The following is a 19,185-nucleotide window of genomic DNA, read 5'->3' as shown; positions in this document are numbered from 1 at the left end:
TTCTTGGAAACGTTTACAATTTCTTAAAGTGATATCCACCTCTCTAAGGGTTCTCCGTGGGGCCCTGCTTGACAACACCCCGCTCAGCTCGACACAGCTCGATATGTTCTGCCCGAAGTAGCTCGGGCCCGGAAAAACTGCTCGAGGTTGTCAGCACCTTTGATGGCCTAAGGGATGTGCATGCGTTTAATGGGCTTCGAGGTTATTCCTATTTCCGAACAAAAGTCAGAGCATCCAATGATATCTGTGTTCTCCGAGTTATCCGGGAGTTATCAGGGAGTTATCCGGGACCCACTGGGCCTATGGCTGTAGCAATGGCCCACTCTCTTCACTTCAAACACTTCTGGAAGCGCTCCGAGGCAAGAAGAAAGAACGTCCTCCACCACACACACTGCCTCCCTCTTGCCAAACAGACAGTCAATAGCGAGCCTCCTTCAAACCTCCTTCTGGAGTCAGCACCAGAATGTTGGATCCCACACACTGTGCCCCCCACCGTGTCGACTCGCTCTCACTATTTCCACACAGGTTATCTGCTTCCCACACAGGTTTGACTGTTTTCAGGTGACAGTTTTCAGGTGACAAGTGACCAGTGAAGTGAGGGCCTGGCTGATATACCCCCCTCGCTGGCTCCTGCGACTGGCACCTTGCAGCTCTCACAGCTCCCCTTTTCAGCCCTGAGGCCACAGTATACAGCCCCTGTGTAGCTCTATGTGGCCCTGAGTGGCAGACTTACTACATTTCGCTTACCGCGACGCTAATGCAGGCCAACATCAACTCCTCCTGCACCTTCGATGATCCTTCTCTGTGGCTCTATGGTAGTCTCTGCTCCATGGCTCTCCAGCTTAGTGATCTCTGAGAGCCTTAACCGCTTCACCGCTTCACCGCTGCCGCCTCCTTAGGATTCTGCCGCTGCCACTACCTCGTGTTTCGCCCAAAACAGCCTGTACCGCTGAAACACAGATTCACTAGAGCGGCTCGCAGCTCATAGCTCACAGATCACAGTTTCCGCTGCTTTCCAGGGCTCCCAATACCGCCGCTTTGGATTTCCCGCCGCCGCTGTCTGAATTAGGCTAAATAGTCGATGCGCTGTCTCAATTCCAGGCACTCCTAGGCTCAATCTACTGCCTTGTATTGCGCTGCAGTGCTATGTCACCAGTACCAATACTTCGCAGTTCAACGGCATTCGTGGGCTCCCTCTGCCTCTGCCGTAGCCGCTTCACTGCTTCACCTGCTATGCCTCCAATGCTCCAATGCTGCCTCCGATGCCGCCACCGCTGCTGCAACTACTGAGCTGCCCTCAAAAGTGGTCAAGAGTATTCAAGAGTGGCTGTAGGTGGCTGCAGGTGGTAACACACTGAAAATGCTGTTACCATACCCACATTCCATACCCATACAATCCTGCCACTGTCAGCCCCCTCAACCAGACCACACCAATACTGATTGCAGCATGCAGCTCACCTCGGCATTCCCCCGTGATCTCGGCAGCTTCTGCTCACGAGGTCCAGGACCGGGTCCACTGCAGCCCCTCGCAGGCCCCCCCGCAGCCTTCACGACTCCGCCCAGCTCTGCTGCGGCCTCTATGTGCCTCCTGCCGCAATCCTGCTGTGATTCCCGGGTTCAGTGCGCTCCTGGCTTCCCACAGAGTCACAGCTCGAATTCCGCTATAGTTCTTGCGGTTCATGCGGTTCGTAAAGTTGTTTCTTAATTGTTCTTGGTTTGTGATTTTCGCCGCTTCTCACTGTTTCACAGGTACGTGTTCTGCTGGCCTTCCCACTGCACCACTTTACCGCCGCCGCCGCTCAGCTCACACGCTCACTCTCGTCTCAAACCTCTGATCTCCCGCAAGATCACCTGCAAGATCTGGACTGGAATCCACAGCATTGAGTTATATTCTGCACTTCCCGTGCTCTCGGGTTCTGATTGATACAGGAATGACACTGCACGTTACACACTGAATCAGGTTCCAGCAACTTTAGAAAAAAACAGCTGCTGAAGGGTTGCTTGCTGATTTCGAGCCTCTATTCTTGGGGACAAAGGCTAGTTCTGCCGGCTTTACTCCTTCACTCACACTAAAGCGGTGCTAAGGGTTCGTATAGGACAGTTTATCATCTGTAAGATCCCAACTTCAGTTCTGTTCTAGAGTGTAACATCAAGGTGAGTTCCCCTTCTTAGTTAGAAAGGCTAACTCTTAGTAAATCCGCCCTATCTGCTACTACCCCTTCTACTCCATGTTTGTACACTCTAACCCTTCTACTCCAGGATTGTAAACTCTACCACTAACCCTTCTGCTCCAGGTTTGTAAATTATAACACTGACCCTTTTACTCCAGGTTTGTAAACTCTATTTTATGTGGAGAAGGGTCTAATACTGTTGTGCAATGGCAGCTTTACTATGATCAGGGAGTTCTCTGACTAAGCTTGTTCAATGAGACCAATTATTTTGTGCCTCACATTTTTTTAAAAGCCCCTCCTATCAATATGGAAACCATCCCATGTACAACATATTTACCAACATGTATACAGGACAGGTTAGCCGTATATTCTTATTTGAATGTGAACAGGAGAGTTGTCTCACATAGTGAGAAATTGTTGTGAAGAACTAATCCCACGTGACCTCTGTTTGAAAGCCTCTCTGCAGCTGTGCTCATTCATATTCTTGTAGTTGGAACAATGCCTCTTACAGAAGCAATTTAATCGAATGAATTATCGTAACATGATAATCAGAAGTGTTGATATGGTCAGTTTTGAATTTTCTAATGGTCCGTAATATTGGCACATACTCCAGACCTCACTCTGTTATCTGGAAATATAGAATATATATGATGTGCTTCTACCCTTCACATCATGTACATCACTGTCCAATAGAGCCACGAGGGCGGGCCTTGAAGGGGGTTGGCCTCATGCCTAGACGTGCCTACAAGGAACTTTTGAACCACATCCCGCCCCCTAACCCCTCCCCCCTAACAACAAGCTTGCTGAGGCTGGTGCCGATGTCCTGGAGTGCTTTCACACCCCTAATGGACTTGGGCAGTTCAAAGCATCATAAATCAAGCTGGAAAGCTACTATTTTCAGTGGCTTTCAGCTTGTTTTCCCTGCCACCGTGTTATATCGGCTCCTCGCTGGGAGACCGTGTGATAGGGGCTGATATCGTGAATCACAAGGTGTTATTGTGTGAGTTGGCAGGTATGTTTACTCATCAACCTAAAGGTCAGAGGTAGCATGAACTTAACAATATGCACATGGTCCTCTAACAGGTAATTGCACCAGTGTAATCGACTCTTACATTGTGGAATTCAAACAAATCTGGATGGATTGAGGTAGTGTGTTATATAGCACTTGTGAGCAGGAATCTTGCTGCAAAGTGTCTTAAGGTAAACTATTGTTTTCATTTTCATTAATACCACCCTGACAGTAATATTATTATTATTATGTTATTATTAAGTCTTTTGTATCGCGCTCTGTTACTACAAAGTATCCTGGCACGGTGAGTTTTAGAAAAGAGAGTGTCAGAACATAGCATAACCAACCCAACTAGAGAGGGGCATTGAACAGATGGGTTTTTAACCCCTTCTTAAAGACAGAGATGTTCAGAGAGGCTCTAAGGTACAGAGGAAGTGCATTCCAGGCTCTGGCGGCTTTAACTGCAATGGACTGGCCTCCCAGTCTGGCATATTTGTATCTAGGCAGGGCCATTTGACATTGGTTGGCAGAGCGCAGTGCACGGTTTGGGGTGTAAAATGAGAACCGTTTCTGCAGATAAACCGGTCCAAGACGATGGACCGCTCGAAATGCCAGAACCAGAACCTTAAAAAGAATTCGATGCGGCACTGGAAGCCAGTGAAGGCTTCGTATGTGGCTCCGTACACTGGATCTCCTAGGTAGCGAGAATAGCAGACGTACCGCCGCATTTTGGATCACCTGCAAGCGGTGTACCATGTAGTCAGGCAAGACACTAAATAGTGCGTTTGCATAGTCGAGCCAAGACAGAATCAGGGCTCGTAATACAGTCTCTTTGGCTACTCTAGGGAGAAGAGGGAAAAATCTTCTCAGAGTTTTAAGAGCGGCGAAGCAGATGCCCGTCAGTTTTTTGATGTGGTCCGAAAATTTAAGGTCCTGTCCAAACCAGACCCCCAAATTCTTGGCTGGACCTCCCACTGAGTTAGGGCAGGGCAAGTCCGAGGGCCATATCTGGTCCTTAAGGTTGTAAGGCAAGGAACCAAAGAAAAGGACCTCGGACTTGTCTTCATTGCACTTAAGTTGGACCTGTGCAAGCCACCGAAAGACCGCTGACAGGCAGAGCCGTACTGTAGATGGATCGAAGATACCCTTAGGCCAGGTGAAAAGCAGCTGCGTATCATCAGCATAGGCCATTATTTTGGCTCCCAGCTGTTCCGCCAGATAAAGTGGGGGAGTCATATATACATTAAAGAGTAAGGGGCTTAAAGTAGACCCCTGCGGGACCCCTGTCGTCAGTCTCTTCGGCGAGGAGGTGTGAGGAGGCATCCAGACCTGCTGTGTCCTATTACTCAGGAATGATGTTATCCAGTCGAGGGCAGGCCCCGAGATACCAACGGCCTCTAGTCTCGCAAGGAGCAGTGAGTGGGGCACCGTATCGAAGGCGGCAGAGAGGTCCAATAAAATCAGGACCGCTCTGCCACCCCCGTCCAGGCATTCCCGAACCAACTCCGAGACCTCGACCAGTGCCGTCTCGGTACTATAGGCGGCTCTGAACCCTGACTGTGCTGGATGTAGCGCTTGGGAGGACTCGATGAAACTATCAAGCTGTCTAAATACCACCTTCTCACACACTTTTGCCAAAGCTGGCAACAATGAGATGGGTCGGTAGCTCGAAGGCGCTAATATCAGTACATCTGTCCATCTTTCTCTGGTGCAGCTTGTCACAACAGTTCGGCAAATACCCATTGAAGTGACAGTGTGTTACCTGTGATCTTAGGCAGGGCCAGACTGGGAACCCAAAGCTGCTCTTGAAATTTTGTCAGACCGGTCCCCATCCCTGGAGGGCGGGTGGCAAGAGTGAAGCACTGCTGCCTAACAAAACCGGCCCCAGCAATGCTGCTTTTGTTACTGGGGCCGTATTGCAGCATCGCTGCAAAACCGGCCCCTGTCAGCCCCCAGTAACAAAACCAGCCACCACTCCTGCAAAACGAGCCTCCACCCTTCCAGCCTTCCAGGCAAATGCCCGGTGGCCAGTACAGCCAGTCCGGCCCTGATCTTGTGCTGCTCATGGGTATTAAACATTTGTAGAAAAACAAAGGTTCTATTAAAAAACAGAAAACATTTTCCTATTGCTCGACTAACCATGTACATGATGCCTCTCTCTACACATTAGAGAAACCTTACTGCTCGAATTAATGACCTTCCGTGACCATAAAATTAGCTCGTTTATTTTTTTTAAGTATTGATGGCTCTTAACACACAAAGAGAACAAAAGTACACTGACTGCGTTTATCAGCTGGGCAAGAAAATACTATATTGGTGCAAAAATAAGAAACACATACTCTGTAAATGTAATGAAGAAATAGAAATAAAGTGGGCAAGATTTAGGATATGCATTTGCATTTGCAAATGATTTACTGATTTAAAAGAATTACATTTTAATATACAAAATAACCCAATAAAATATGCAATTCAGCCTTGAATCATTGTTATGTGGTGAGTCAGAGCTCTCATTATTTAAAACTAAAATCCAGCATCATTTGATAATGCATTACTGTTTTATTATTCCCTTTTCCCTCACTATGAGGAGGCAGTATTACGTAAAACGTGTAAATGAAACAGAGAGGCAGGCGGTTATACATTTTCATAATTGTTTTGCTGTGAGCTTTAATGATGTACTATTTTCGTATCATCTGAGTCTTACCTGAATACTTGCTGAACCTTCATATCATCTGGGCATCATTTTAACAGCTCTTCTCGGCGAATGACTGACTGCCTTAATGTGGCCTCTAAATAGGAAAAGAAGTCAATTATTCGAATGTAATATTCAAAGAAATTCTTCCATAGGTGACATGACGTTTGATTCTGAAATGCAATCATACACTTGTGCCTGCTTTTCCATCTTGAAATATACTTATTTTCCTGTTATAACTATATGTATTGTATCTGCAGTTTTAATAAAAATTAAGCAATCGTCCATTCATGCAAATTAAGGATGCGTAAATGGGCAAAATATGTCCATATGAGAGCCTCTTGCTCTTTGACAGGCAGGCGTGGTCCATGCAGGTAACAGCGGTGGGGCGGCGGGGCCATGTAAGGGGAATTCCGAGGGGCGATGCTGAGGGTAAGTTAATAATTTATTTCATTTTCCCTCTGCATCGTCCCTTGGAATCCCCCTCTTACACGGTCCCACTGCTGTTACCAGCACGGACCGCGGCAGTTGATAGGGAGATTTGTGTTACCGAACCTTAAATGTATCACTCATCCTCATATGTGCAACAAAAATAGGTTAAGGGCCTGGTTATGAGTGGGTTGTTTAATTCTGACCCATGTGTAAACCCCTGTTCACTCATGTCCCGGGTCGGATTTAAAAGTTTGAAGATATTTAATGTATCTGATAATTATCAGCTGTATTTAATAACTCAACCTTCATTATATTTCGGCACTCTAAATCTACCGAAAATTAACAGGGGAAAAGCAAGTGGTATTTACCTTATCATGCGGATTTTGGTGCATTAAACACCAAAATTGGCATATTATTCCCCACAAGCTCGTAATTCCACCTGATCAATATTGTACCCCGTGATATTGTTATTTGTCGGGTATGTTAAATAACACCTAAACTTTTAATCAGGTCCTAACTCAACCATTGGATATGAAAATTACGTGCATGTTGTTCCTCACAGTGATCTTTATGCTTTATGTTTAAAATTCAAATTTCATATATTAGCACTGAATACAATAGTAGGAAGGTGGCTAGGATTCTGATCCTTCATCACCCTTTCATGCAGTAACCTCTTTCTTAAAACAACCCATTTTACTTTAAATGTCCATCCTACTAAGGACTTGCATACAAGTGGTTGAAACCACTTGTGAACAGGGTTTAAGGTACCTTCCATTGTAAAGTTATTGGAAGTAAGCACCTCTAATAGTCTGGTGTCTTTTTTCACCATGTTCAGCCTTTTGGTGTCAAGAAAATGTATATAACTTGCCACACAAGTCAAGGCTCTATCCTACATTTCCTGTCGGTTCCTTTGCCCATCTTTTTCAATGTATTTGTTGTTATTCAACTTGTCTGTTGAAAAACCATGGTCTAGGAAAGAAAGTGCATTTTTTTTAAATTGTTGTTGAGGTAGGGTTATTGGGCAAAGCATCTGGCTGAGAAGGTGAATTTGGAGGCCAGCTTATCTCTTTTATTCTGTGCATTACAGCATATTAGAACATTGGAATGTTGAGTGCTCCATTGAAAACAACTGAGTGTTCCGGGCTTCTAATGGCTGGTTAAGCCCTGAGCATCAACATTCCAATGTTTTACAAAGCCCTTTGTTTTACAAATTAGAACATTTTGCCCTCTAGGAGTGGAATGTTCTAATAGTCTTAGAGTCTCCCCCGTAGTGCCTCAACCATCCACAAAAGGCCAGCTCCCTTGTTAAGGCTCGGGCCTTTGATGCAGGAGCAGGCCTTTACTGGTCGGTAGCTCTAATGCTGTAATATAAAATGTGCTATTGTATTCCAAAACATACCTGCATTAAGCATCCAGTCTTACTGTTAACTACAAGGTCTGCTATTTATTGACAAATCATAATTTTAAAGAGCTCTTGATTGAGGTATTGAATGCTTCACTACCATCAAACGTACTGTTTGCTGTTTTATCATTATGAAGTACATCAACCAAAGTAACACGATGTTAAAATGCAGGATCCAAAGCAGTGGTTCATATTAATTTTACGTCATTTGACCTTAGCATAACAAAGTTGCATTTATTAAAATAGAAGTTCTACATCCAAGGAGCATACGATTGGTTTGCTTGTGTCTCTGTTTCAAGCAGGATCACACATGCATAACACAGAGAGACAATATGCCATGCTCTCAAAGTAGTAATTCATTCTTTGGTTGTCACGCTGCTTATCGTGTGACACACTGATGTGACCTTACCTCATCTCTGCATCACTAGAGTTGGAATGGATATGAGACTTGACTTAAAATTGGTCCATGAATACATTGGTCCATAGTCCAACCCTTGGGTCGATGCTGTACACACTTCGTCATTAGGTAACTCTGTGACACCTTTGACTAATCCCCTTTGCATACACTCCTCCTTTGCAAATCCGCCAGCAAATATTCCTTTCCCAGACAAAAGAGCCTTGCACTGCACTGTCTGTGGTAGAAGGTCTGATGCAGAGGTTCTGATTTTCCTTAATTATTCCTACTTTTTCTACATCTTCCCTCTTCTCTGCTGCTTTTTTGTCAAGTGCTGTAGATTGATTGCTTCAGGTGGATTGCACACTCATTTGTCCCAGTTACTGTTGGCACATATTCTCCTTTGCTTAAATCATTAGTGGTAATGGCATGCATTAGCAGCTAGATTGAGGGAAGCTTTGAAGTGTACAATAGATCATATTGATCTAAGGAATGACTTTTTATTACTTGCAAAAAAACTCCTTGCTACTTCAAACGGAGCTTAATGAAAAAATGTAATGCTCTTCCATGAAAATATTAATGTCTTGACAGTAGCAGGATTATCATAAATACCTGGCCAGGCATACCAAATATTTTAGTTGAATACTGCAATGCAGGCACAGACAGTTGTAATACTTTATTTCAGTCACATGACCATAAAAGTGCAAAAGCAGTAAATACATACAATACATTGTTATAGCAGCCAAGATACAAGCATAGTCCCATATTCAATAAATAACCTTGTACAATATTCTCTGATGGAGCGGTTAGTTCTAAACAACAAAAACCTTAAAAAATCCTAAAACATAGACCGAGGGGTCCGCCATGTTGTGTGCCTAATCCATACCAATCTGTGGATATCATAATCTTTTAGGGCTCATGTATGTTTATTCATTATCATATGTTTCTTCAGTTTATCAGACCATCTGGGTATGCACAATCGATAAGTGACAATAAATAGCTAAAACAGTCTTTACCCAATTTGCACATCTAAAACAAAATGTTTTAAAAACTTCCAAAAGAACAATTAAAAACACAGTTAATGACATACTATCATATAATTAAAATGCTAAGTGCCACTTGTGATCAAACAATCATAGTAAAATTCCTACAAACAGAATCCAAGCTGCCCTGTACATCCCTAGTAGTGAAAACCACCCAAACATTCTAGGTTATAAACTTTTTCGCCTAAATCAAACTTTCAATAAAAACCTGCTTACACCTAAGGCAATAGGATTTGATGTATCAGTCCCTAGGTCCCTCAAAGCAAGCCAATAATGTATGATTCCCGGATTGCAACAGACAGGTCGGATCTCCCTTCTTTGAACAAAATGGTATTCGCTGCAAAATAACAGAATATATTCAACAGTCTCCCGAGTGTGGACACAAGCAGGGCACGTGATTGAGTCTGATTCAGGGGCCTAGATATTAAAAACCCTAAGGGGAAGGCAGCCTAGATGGAATCTCACATAAACACTTTTCGCCAATAGTGATGTAATCAAATCAAGAAAGGGCTTGAACTTTGGTTGGAACTTAAAACCTTAAAAACTCACTAGTTAACTGCCCTACAGTCATACTTATAGCATACTATACTATACTGTTCAGCCACAGGAGCCCAGTAGCTTTCACAGAAACTCTTTTTTGTTAATGCACTCTGAGCAGTCCCATGGGTTAATCAACTCCAAAGGATCTACACCATGTAGCAACATGAAGTAGCTACTCAATCCATTTGGCATCCACTCATATTCCGGACTTCTCCCAGTAAATCACTATATTCCCTTAGTTCCGGGGTGGACCACAGATGCAGCCAAAACAACAAGGGGTTTAATGCGGCCATGTTGCCAACTCTCCTTCGCCCAAGATCAAGTTACAATGGGGTCAGCGGGGTACTAGCTGGAACAGAGACAAAGGATCTGGCAAATATGTTCTTACTCACCGCCAGCTTGCGCTTGTCTGAATGACCCCGTAGCTCTGCTCTATAAAGTCCTGGGAGACCTCTAGGGTGGGGGTTATGGACCGTGTCTGGGTCTGTTTCTGGAGTATAATTATAGATTTAGATTCATGGCACAGGCTCAGATAACTTTTTTTGAGCTGGGGAACCCACTGCAAAGTGTCGGTCAAACTAACCGAGAGATAGTCAAAAGTAACCACCCTCTCACTGAGTTTCATGGCTATGTTTACTTCTCTTTTTCTGCTCTTACTCTCACTGAATACCATTAACTTAGTCTTCTCCACGTTTAGTTCCAGGCCCCTATCATCACAAAAGGCAAAAACGGGTCAACTAGTTTCTAGAAGCCCATAGAGGTCCTGGAAATGAGTAGAGAATCGACTTCAAACAGCAGAATTGGTATTTTCTTGCGATTCAGCATCGGCGAGTCATTGGCACAATCTCTCAACTCATTGACTACTTCATTAATGTACAGGGAGAACAGTGTAGGTGCTAGAATGCATCCGTGGTGTATCCTCGCCGGATAGGAACCTTTGTAGTTAATTCTCCCTGTCTCCCCCACCTAACCTGCTCATATTTACCTTTGTGTAGCCTAACCAGAAAACTAACCAAATTAGCAGGAGCACCCATCCCTAATATAACTTTCCATAGCAGTTGCTGAGGCACAAGTTCAAAAGCATCTCGGAGATCGAAAAAAAGTTACATACAATTTCTGCTTCTTTAACTACGCATTTCCATGTGAGTAGAATAAACCTAAACACCAGGTCGCATGTACTGGTTTTTGTTCAAAACCCTGCTTGATAGGAGACAAGATCTCATTGTCCTCAATCCAAGTTAACAACTTATCCAGGACTTGCCTAGCAAACGTTTTTTGCAAGTTGTCTAGTAGATTAATAGGTCTATAGTTTGATGAGACATAGACATCTCCTTTCTTGTAGATGGTAATTATTTCCTCCCGACTTCAGGTATCTGGTATTTCTCCCCCATCAGCTACGAAGTTGGACAAAAGATTTATATAAGGGGCCCATACAAGCGTCTCTGACTTAAACAGGTCATCTGGTATTCATTCAGGCCCAGGGTTTTTTTGCTGTTTTTGATCAATCAATAGCCTTAAGAGTTTCATCCAGGCTAAAAAGAGGGCCTCCATTGTGTTCATTACATGCTGTCTCAATGGTTTCGCAGAGGGTTTGGCTATTTATAACATCCTTAGGAAGAATACATTCTCTTTTGTCATAGAGCACGGTGAGGTGGTCCACCCACTTCTCGGGCTGGATGAAATAATTAGTAGTAGTAATGCCATCTAGATTCCTGTGTGCTAAAATATTCCAAAATGAACGATTATTGTTACATCTGGCTGCGACCAATAAGTCCTGCCAACTGTTGTTGACCCAGGCCTGCTTGGCCTTGGCAAGAGCTGATTTGTAACTATTACATGCTTGAGCCACAAGTTAGCGAGTACCCTCTCGACTAGCCAGCCTCAACTCGGATTTTGTCTGTTTGCAATCACTGTTAAATCATGTAACTTCTCTACTATAGATTTCTTCTCAGGGGGTTATGATAAGAATACAGGTCTCAGTGCCTCAATAAATCTCCATGGGTCTTTAGTGTCAGCTCAGGTGGGATGGTCACGATATCAATATTGGCAAAGTAATGCAGGAATAGTTTGTATATCTTTGCTTGCTGCAAGATCTCCTCTTCCCAGAGTTAACGGAGGCTATCCAGAAAGATATTGACGGTTCAATAACTCAACAAGAAATATGAGCTGCAATTAAGGGCCTAAACCACAACAAGACACCTGGATTGGACAGGCTCCCTGTAGAATTTTACCTCACCTACTCAGAGTCTTTAGTCCCTGCATTGCAGACTGTCTTTAAGGCGGGTTTTGAGACCAGTCGTCAGCCTGATTCCACCATGCAAGCACTGGTCACGTCCATACCCAAGCCAGGGTGGGACGGTCTAGAGATGTCCAATTACAGACCCCTCTCTATGCTATCCACTGAATGTCATATACTAAGTAAGGCCCTTGCCAACCGCATACAACCACACCTTACTACACTTACTCACAGTCATCAATGTGGCTTCCTTCCGAACCGCAGCACCTCTCTGAATACCCGATGTTTACACTCTGTAATGGCGGCCACCCCACGTGTTTACCAACACGCAGGATGTGTGGCACTAGATCTTAGACAGGCATTTGATTCCCTATCTTGGGACTTCATGTTTGCGACATTGCAACGGTTTGGTTTCCTAGACAAATACCTCAAATGGGTTCGCCTATTATATACTTTACTTTATATTATATACGTCACCTACGGCCAGGGCTTGTACGGGCCGCTACATATCAGACCAATCTGATATTCACAGAGGCACAAGACAGGGGTGCCTTCTGTCACCCCTGCTGTTTGTACTTGCATTAGAACCCCTGGCTCTGGCCCTTCGGGAATCGGCGGACCGGCTGGGCATCCATATTGACGGAGTATATTACCTAATCTGTATCTATGCTGATGATATACTCCTATACTTACCAGACCTGACTGCCGACAATGCCCCTCTCCCTGACATATTTGCCACCTTTGAACGCTTATCAGGCCTGGCCATAAACCCTGAGAAATCGACAAGTTATTTCTTCCTAGAGGCACCACTCCTAACCCATCTGCCGTTCAGCACTTACACCTTGCCAGTGACCCCCACCACTTTCAAATACCTAGGCATTCACGTCTACAGAACCAAGGAGGATCAAATAGAGGGCAATATCTCACGGGCAATAGCAGGGCTCCGTGCTGGTGTCGGATTCTGGTCTTCCCTACCCTCATCAGTGATGGAACGGATTGCCATCTCAAAAATGGTGATGCTACCTCACCTATTATACTACTTTGTGAATCTGCCTGTAGTCCTCCCACAGTCCATTTTTAATACATTAAACACCATATTGATTAACCTCATCTGGGGCACGGGCCATAGACGAATAGGTCTTCGGAAGCTCCAACTGGAGATGCCAAACGGAGGCCTGGGGGTCCCTGACTTCCGAGGTTATTATTACACTAGCCAGCTCCAGTGGCTGTCATACTGGACTGCAGGAAGGAATTTGCAGGAAATTGGGTTCACGCCACAGCGGCTGGGCCGAGGTGAGCTGCATTCTCTGCTGCTACCGAGGGCCCGGATTTCCTCATATTGTCCTCTTCTGTTGAGGACTGCCCTGCTCTGTTGGAGGAAGGCTCTATCCTACACATCTGCGATGACCCCATACACTGCAAACATTCCCTTACTCCCTTACTAGGCATCCCTACACCACAGGGGAGACTTTACATGGGCCAGAACACAGGTGTGGACGGACAATGGAGTGGAGGAGGTGGGGTCTTTCTTTGGGGATGGCACTTTGTTGGATCCTGACTCATTCTTGCAGGCCACAGGGGCACCACCACGCCTGTATCTTTTACACGCCACTGTGCCGCATTATATTAGGACAACATGGGCCCCACAGAAGAATGAACCCACACAACACAACTTGGTATACCTCCTCTACTATATGGGACCGGAGGGCATTTAGTAGGCTGGCTATATACTGGGGTCTGGGCACATGCAGCGATTTCCCTTACATCCCTCAGGGCACAGTGGGCGATGGGCTCTGGGGTTGAGATCATGGATAAAGAATGGAAATGTATTCTAGAACACCCCAAAAAAGTATCGCGAAATGCAAGACTTAAATTTAAATTTATTCAGACGATGATCCTCCATAGGTCATATCTTACCCCAGAAAAAATACACCGGATGTTTCCGGACTCCCCTCATTGCTGCCCCCGTTGTAAAGGAGGCGAGGCAAACTTTATCCACATGCTGTGGTCTTGCCCTCGCCTGCGGTACTACTGGTGCGGAGTCCGCCACTCTTTAACTGTAGTGACACAGATCCGGGTTCCGGATGAGGCCCTAAACTGCCTTGTAAGCCTTCGTAGAGGCTCAAAGGTACAAAAGATGCGGTTAAAGTTTTTGGACCTGGCCCTCATCTTGGCGCTCAGAGTTCTTACGATGAGGTGGAAGTCCCCCAGACGTCCTGTGGTTACTGCTTGCCAGAATGACATGCAACAGCGGGGAATGGCGGAGGGCGCTGCTTTTCGGAGGGAGGAGGAGAGAGGGCTGAGGAAGCAACCCATCACACTGGATTGGGATGCCATGCTGATTGAATTGGAGGCACTTGATTTGTCCCCCTCACAAGCTACTGTGACCCAGTAACATACGTAGGAGTTCAGTGACTTTCTGGTATTAGGGTCTGTGGACCCGAGACATTGAGATATTGTGATTTTGCCCTGGGAACATCATCCTTTAAAAGGATGACTATATATAGATACCCTTCACCTGCCGTGGAGGTTGCAGTACGGCTGACCAGGAGAGGGGTAGGGATGGTCGGGTGGGGGGGGTATGGGTTTGTATACATTTTCACTAGTTGAATATGAACATGCACAACTTTGAATTGATGCTCTGAATATCACACCCCCAAAGGTGGATTGGTAGCATTGCTGTTACGCACTGTGATTTCAATTCCACTTACGACGCACAAAGTAATGAGAACAGAACTGTTATGTACTATGGCTTCTGGGTTTATTGTAAGAAAAAAGAAAAAAAGGACTGTATCTAACGAATGACTCTTATGATACACATGTTGTTTTTTGCGGTCATCAATAAAGTGTGTTAAAAAAAATCTTTGGTTGCCATTTACTATCCTCTAAGGTCTTAGGCATGTGAAACCCTTTGGTGATAGTTACTTAATAATGGTTCCTGGCAAATTTGTCGACTACCAATTGAACCCTTTTTAAGGGGACAACCTTCCAACGATTAAAGCAGGGGGCTGTGATCGCTATCTGTCCGAACTGGGATCATCATATCCTTCACAAATTGCCCAATTCTTACAACCACCAGGATATAATTGATAACACTATGAGCCATGGCCTCTTTTGAATGTGTTCTCCCTGTTAAGGTCTGAGCGTATCCGACCATTACACGCCCTCAGACTCTTCCCTACAACCAGTGAAGTGAGCTGAAAGGCTGCGCTGGTGTTACAAAAGCCTCTTGCTTGGTGCTTTAAGTTAGGGATACCCCAGAACTCATCTTCAGCCTCTGTCAAACTTTTTAGGGGACATGGTTCAAACGTGGTGTTAAAGTCAGCAACTACCAACACCTAGGCCTGGGGCGATAAGTATCAACCAGATTGTCTAACAAGGACAGGATAGGTGAGTCAGACTATGTGGGCACAGACCTGGCATATACATTAAGAATAGTCAAAACCAACCCAGATAGAAAGGTGATCTGTATCGCCATTAAGTCATGTGAGTCAATCAACAACTGTTTATGGGCACAAGCAATATAATTTTTTACAGAAATTGCTAGCCCACCAGGTGCTCCCCTGAGTTCCTCGGGCCAATGCTTCGATACTATATGTGGTGTAGCCATTGATAAATACCCTGTCAGTAGCCCAAGTCTCCTGGAAGATATAAATATCATTAACACCAATTAAAGAAAACCACCCGGCTCAATATGTTTAGAGAAGATCCCTGCCAAGTACCAGGAAATAACAGACAAGCTGGAATTAGCTACAGAATCATCCACTGCACTACATAAAGAAGCCTTCGTTTCAGTCCTATGGATAGCAACATGATTAGATTTGAAATTCCTTGGACCCCGCTCAGGATTGTCTGTGTTTGTAGAACTAATAGCTATGGCTGCATAAGGCCTATGGGTTGAAACAAGCCTCTTAGGTTGGTATATTATGTCTACGGTTTTCCCTATATAGGAGAAATACCTGCAGTCACAACTAACTTCTTGGTTATTAACATTCTCCGTAGGCACAACAGTAGTTGCAGCCATGCTATTAACAAGATATTCCAGAGAAATTAATACATAGGCTGGGTTCACACCCAAAATGTTAGTATGAATGCATGGGGGTCAAGACACTATTCAATTTGGGCCTGGTTGACAGATCAGAGTCCACGAGTATTGGATAAGTCAGGAGAGGTACAGATTTAGGGGGTACCCCATGTCAATCAACATCTATCAATGGTGAAGATGTGCTTGCTTTGTATTGGCCCCCACAGAACAAATCAGTACCTGGCCGACAATATTTAAACTGTATGCTTGAGTTATTTGGTGGACCACACCTAGCATCAAGGGCAACCAAATTATCCCCCAACCTCCCATCTATCAATGTCAGCTTGATCATATCATAAAGCGTGTTCGCTGTTGGAGTCCTCCGAGCACTAAGAATATCTTCACGAATCACAGAGCGGCAACCCCTAAAATGCCTAAACCAGTGTGTTACCTTATTGATGAGAGAGTCCTCTCACTTGTGTCTGCCATGGGAAAGGAGTTTTGGGATTTTGGCCATTGCTATTCTATTCTAAGCAAGATTGTACCTCTGAATACGGTGTGTAATGGGCCTTTTACTCCTCTCTCTAAGCCCCCCTCACAACTGATGGGTACACTTTCAGATAAGATTATGGGTGACCTGATGAGATTACGAGGCGCTATGTTCATCATATTAGGTATAGGGGCATGGCCAAAGGCAGACGGAGGCCTAATTGCATTCTCTGGTGTACTTTGACCAAAATAGGCAATATTAGGGTTAGATTTAGGTTCTTGAGCCCTGAGCATGTCATCTAATGGCTGGGCAACCGTCTGATCATTAAGCATGTTTGCATTGACTTTCCTAGTTGACTGGAGTTGCTTAACTGTAACGACCAGCAGTTGGATAATGGTTTTGAGTTCTCCCACCTCAGCCTTCAACTCCAATATCAGGAAATAGCAATCAACATTAGAAGGGTTGGGAGGAACTACTACAGCAGGTAAGGAACAATTAATACCAGTACCAGGCAGTGACATATCATGTTAGTTCAAGCAGTGGTAAAAAACGATTACTACAAATAACAAAATCTTCACACGAGGGCATGGGTGGTGGGAAATAGATACTGGGTCTGCAGGGTTATTTGGGTCCTCGTTGGACTGTATAGCCTCACGGGGAGACTTGGGTTTTACAAACATATTAGAGATTCTTCTTTAGTGGTGGTTTAAAGTAGCTGGCTTCGGGGATTCACTCGACAATAAAGCAGTGGTGGTATGAGTAAAAGCAGGATTTAACAATTCTTCACACTCAACCAGAAGGTCGTCTATCAGGTCGATAACACAATTTCCCCCCACTATTTCAGACTCTCTTTTAGTTCTCATCATCTTTCGTGGACCATTCACACTCTCCCCTGCCTTCTTTTTGCCCATATTTGCTTACGAGGGTTGCTTCGCAGTATCCTTGTGATCAAGGAGTAGTTATCCACTAATGGAGTATCACACAGTTAGTATACAATATTTACAAAGGAACAAAAAGCGGGCCACACTCAGAGCCTGGGTAGCTTTAGTACACAATGAAAGGAGTAAACGTGGAATTCTTATGGTAGTCCCCAGCCCAAACCCCCCCATTAGTCAGTTACCCAAGTGGCAGTAACCCCACAAAATTGCATACACGGTGGTGAAATTTAAAGGAGGGGTCCAGCCCTGCCTCCTCCTGGTTGCTGATGGGTGCAGGACGGACGCCGCTGGAAAGTCAACGCGCTTAAGAGCGTTTTATTGCCAGCAGCAGCACCTCCTACTTGGGCCGGTGGTTTCTGGGATCGAGAGTCCCCTACTGCAGTGGCGGAAACAGTAATTATGGGAATCAGTTGATATGGTGGTGGAACTGGACATCCCAGGGTCTGTCTTCTTTCCGAGGGACCTACATCGCTTGGCAGGAGGAAGACAGAGAACTTCTAAGACCCACTCTGTTTGCCTATCCCCGCTGCTCTGCTCTCAGGTGCACTTGATGTGTTTGTGTGCTCATGACAAAAGAAACGTTAAAAGAAAAAAGAACGTTCCAAAACACAAAATCTTTATAAGAAGCACACCTGCGAGTTGGCCAGCTAAGCACCAGAAAGAGGAGCACCATAAGAATAAAAGGGGGGTCTTCTGATTAAAGCCAAAGCGTTCCCAGACATTTCTCAAGCAGACTTACCAAAGAGAAGCACTAGACATCTCCTGCAGCTTTGCCGAAATTAGAGTTGATTGGTGGGAAAATTGTAAAAACTCAAAATCTATTCTGTCTTCACAATAATTCTGGGGCCAGCATGTAGTGTTCCCAAATTCTTTTTTCCATTAAGATCCCCTGTTCCCTCACTTTGGCTGAATACTGTTTGGCGCCATGCTTTGAATACGCATGCCAATAGGAGGAAACACTTTTGAGAGAAGAACGTGATTGGCATTTATATTCTGCTTTAACCATAACAAGGACTTTCCACTGATGCTTACAGTCTCCACCTGTTCTTCAGGTGTGTGGCTTGCATTGCCTCATACTCAAGGAGGAAGCTAAGAAATGAGGTGTAGATGACACCTGTTTCATGATGTAGGTCTATTTTGGCATGCGTTCTACCAAATCAACAGTTTAAGCTTTACAAAGGCCGATGGATGGCTACAAGGTTTTGAAGTTAGTCGTTCAGTCTTTCTGGCAGCCATTACTCAGTGTGAATTAATGGAGGATTCCACTCATAAGCCTCAGAGTTGCAGGATTTCCCCTACTGCAGGCAGACAAAGCTTCTAGATTGGAATACCAGGGTGAAAATCAGCCCAGTAAATTAGATTATTACTCTGGATCTCAACAGGAAGCGCAAATTCATTCTGGCTGCTACGCGTCTTCTGAGTTATATAATGTCCAAATGTTCCAAGTAAAGCAGATTAGGTTGTCAAATACATTGAATGTTAAAACTTTTTGGGGGGTTAAATAGCTCTATAGACTTTGAAGGGTGGCTAGGTTACGCCTTGCGCAAAGCCAATATTTAAGTAGCAATATGATCAAATATCTTCATGAGTTGCTCCAGGGAACAAAATGGAAACTGCCACCCACGTCCCAAAAATCTTCTGTTGCAGAAAATACACAGTGGATAAGCAATAAACACAATATCGCTCGAGCAAAGAACAAATTAACATTCTAAGTTCAGTCATGTCAAGTAATTAGTCCAATAAAGTATCCACATTCAAATGTTCAAATAATGATCTTCTTTATTTCCTTGTTTCCTTTGTTCTTGTCACAATTCTAG

At 44.5% G+C, this 19,185-nt stretch overlaps 1 protein-coding gene across 2 annotated transcripts in view; it reads left to right on the top strand.

Moving 5' to 3' along the window:
- MMP16 (matrix metallopeptidase 16) overlaps positions 1 to 19,185 on the top strand; it is a 514,191-nt gene that overhangs the window by 110,853 nt on the left and 384,153 nt on the right. The window lies entirely within an intron of this gene.

The sequence above is a fragment of the Lissotriton vulgaris genome, chromosome 4_1 (assembly GCF_964263255.1).
Source record: "Lissotriton vulgaris chromosome 4_1, aLisVul1.2, whole genome shotgun sequence".
Taxonomy (NCBI): domain Eukaryota; kingdom Metazoa; phylum Chordata; class Amphibia; order Caudata; family Salamandridae; genus Lissotriton; species Lissotriton vulgaris.
Note: the sequence above shows the minus strand (reverse complement) of the source record. Positions and strands in the feature narration are given on the sequence as shown.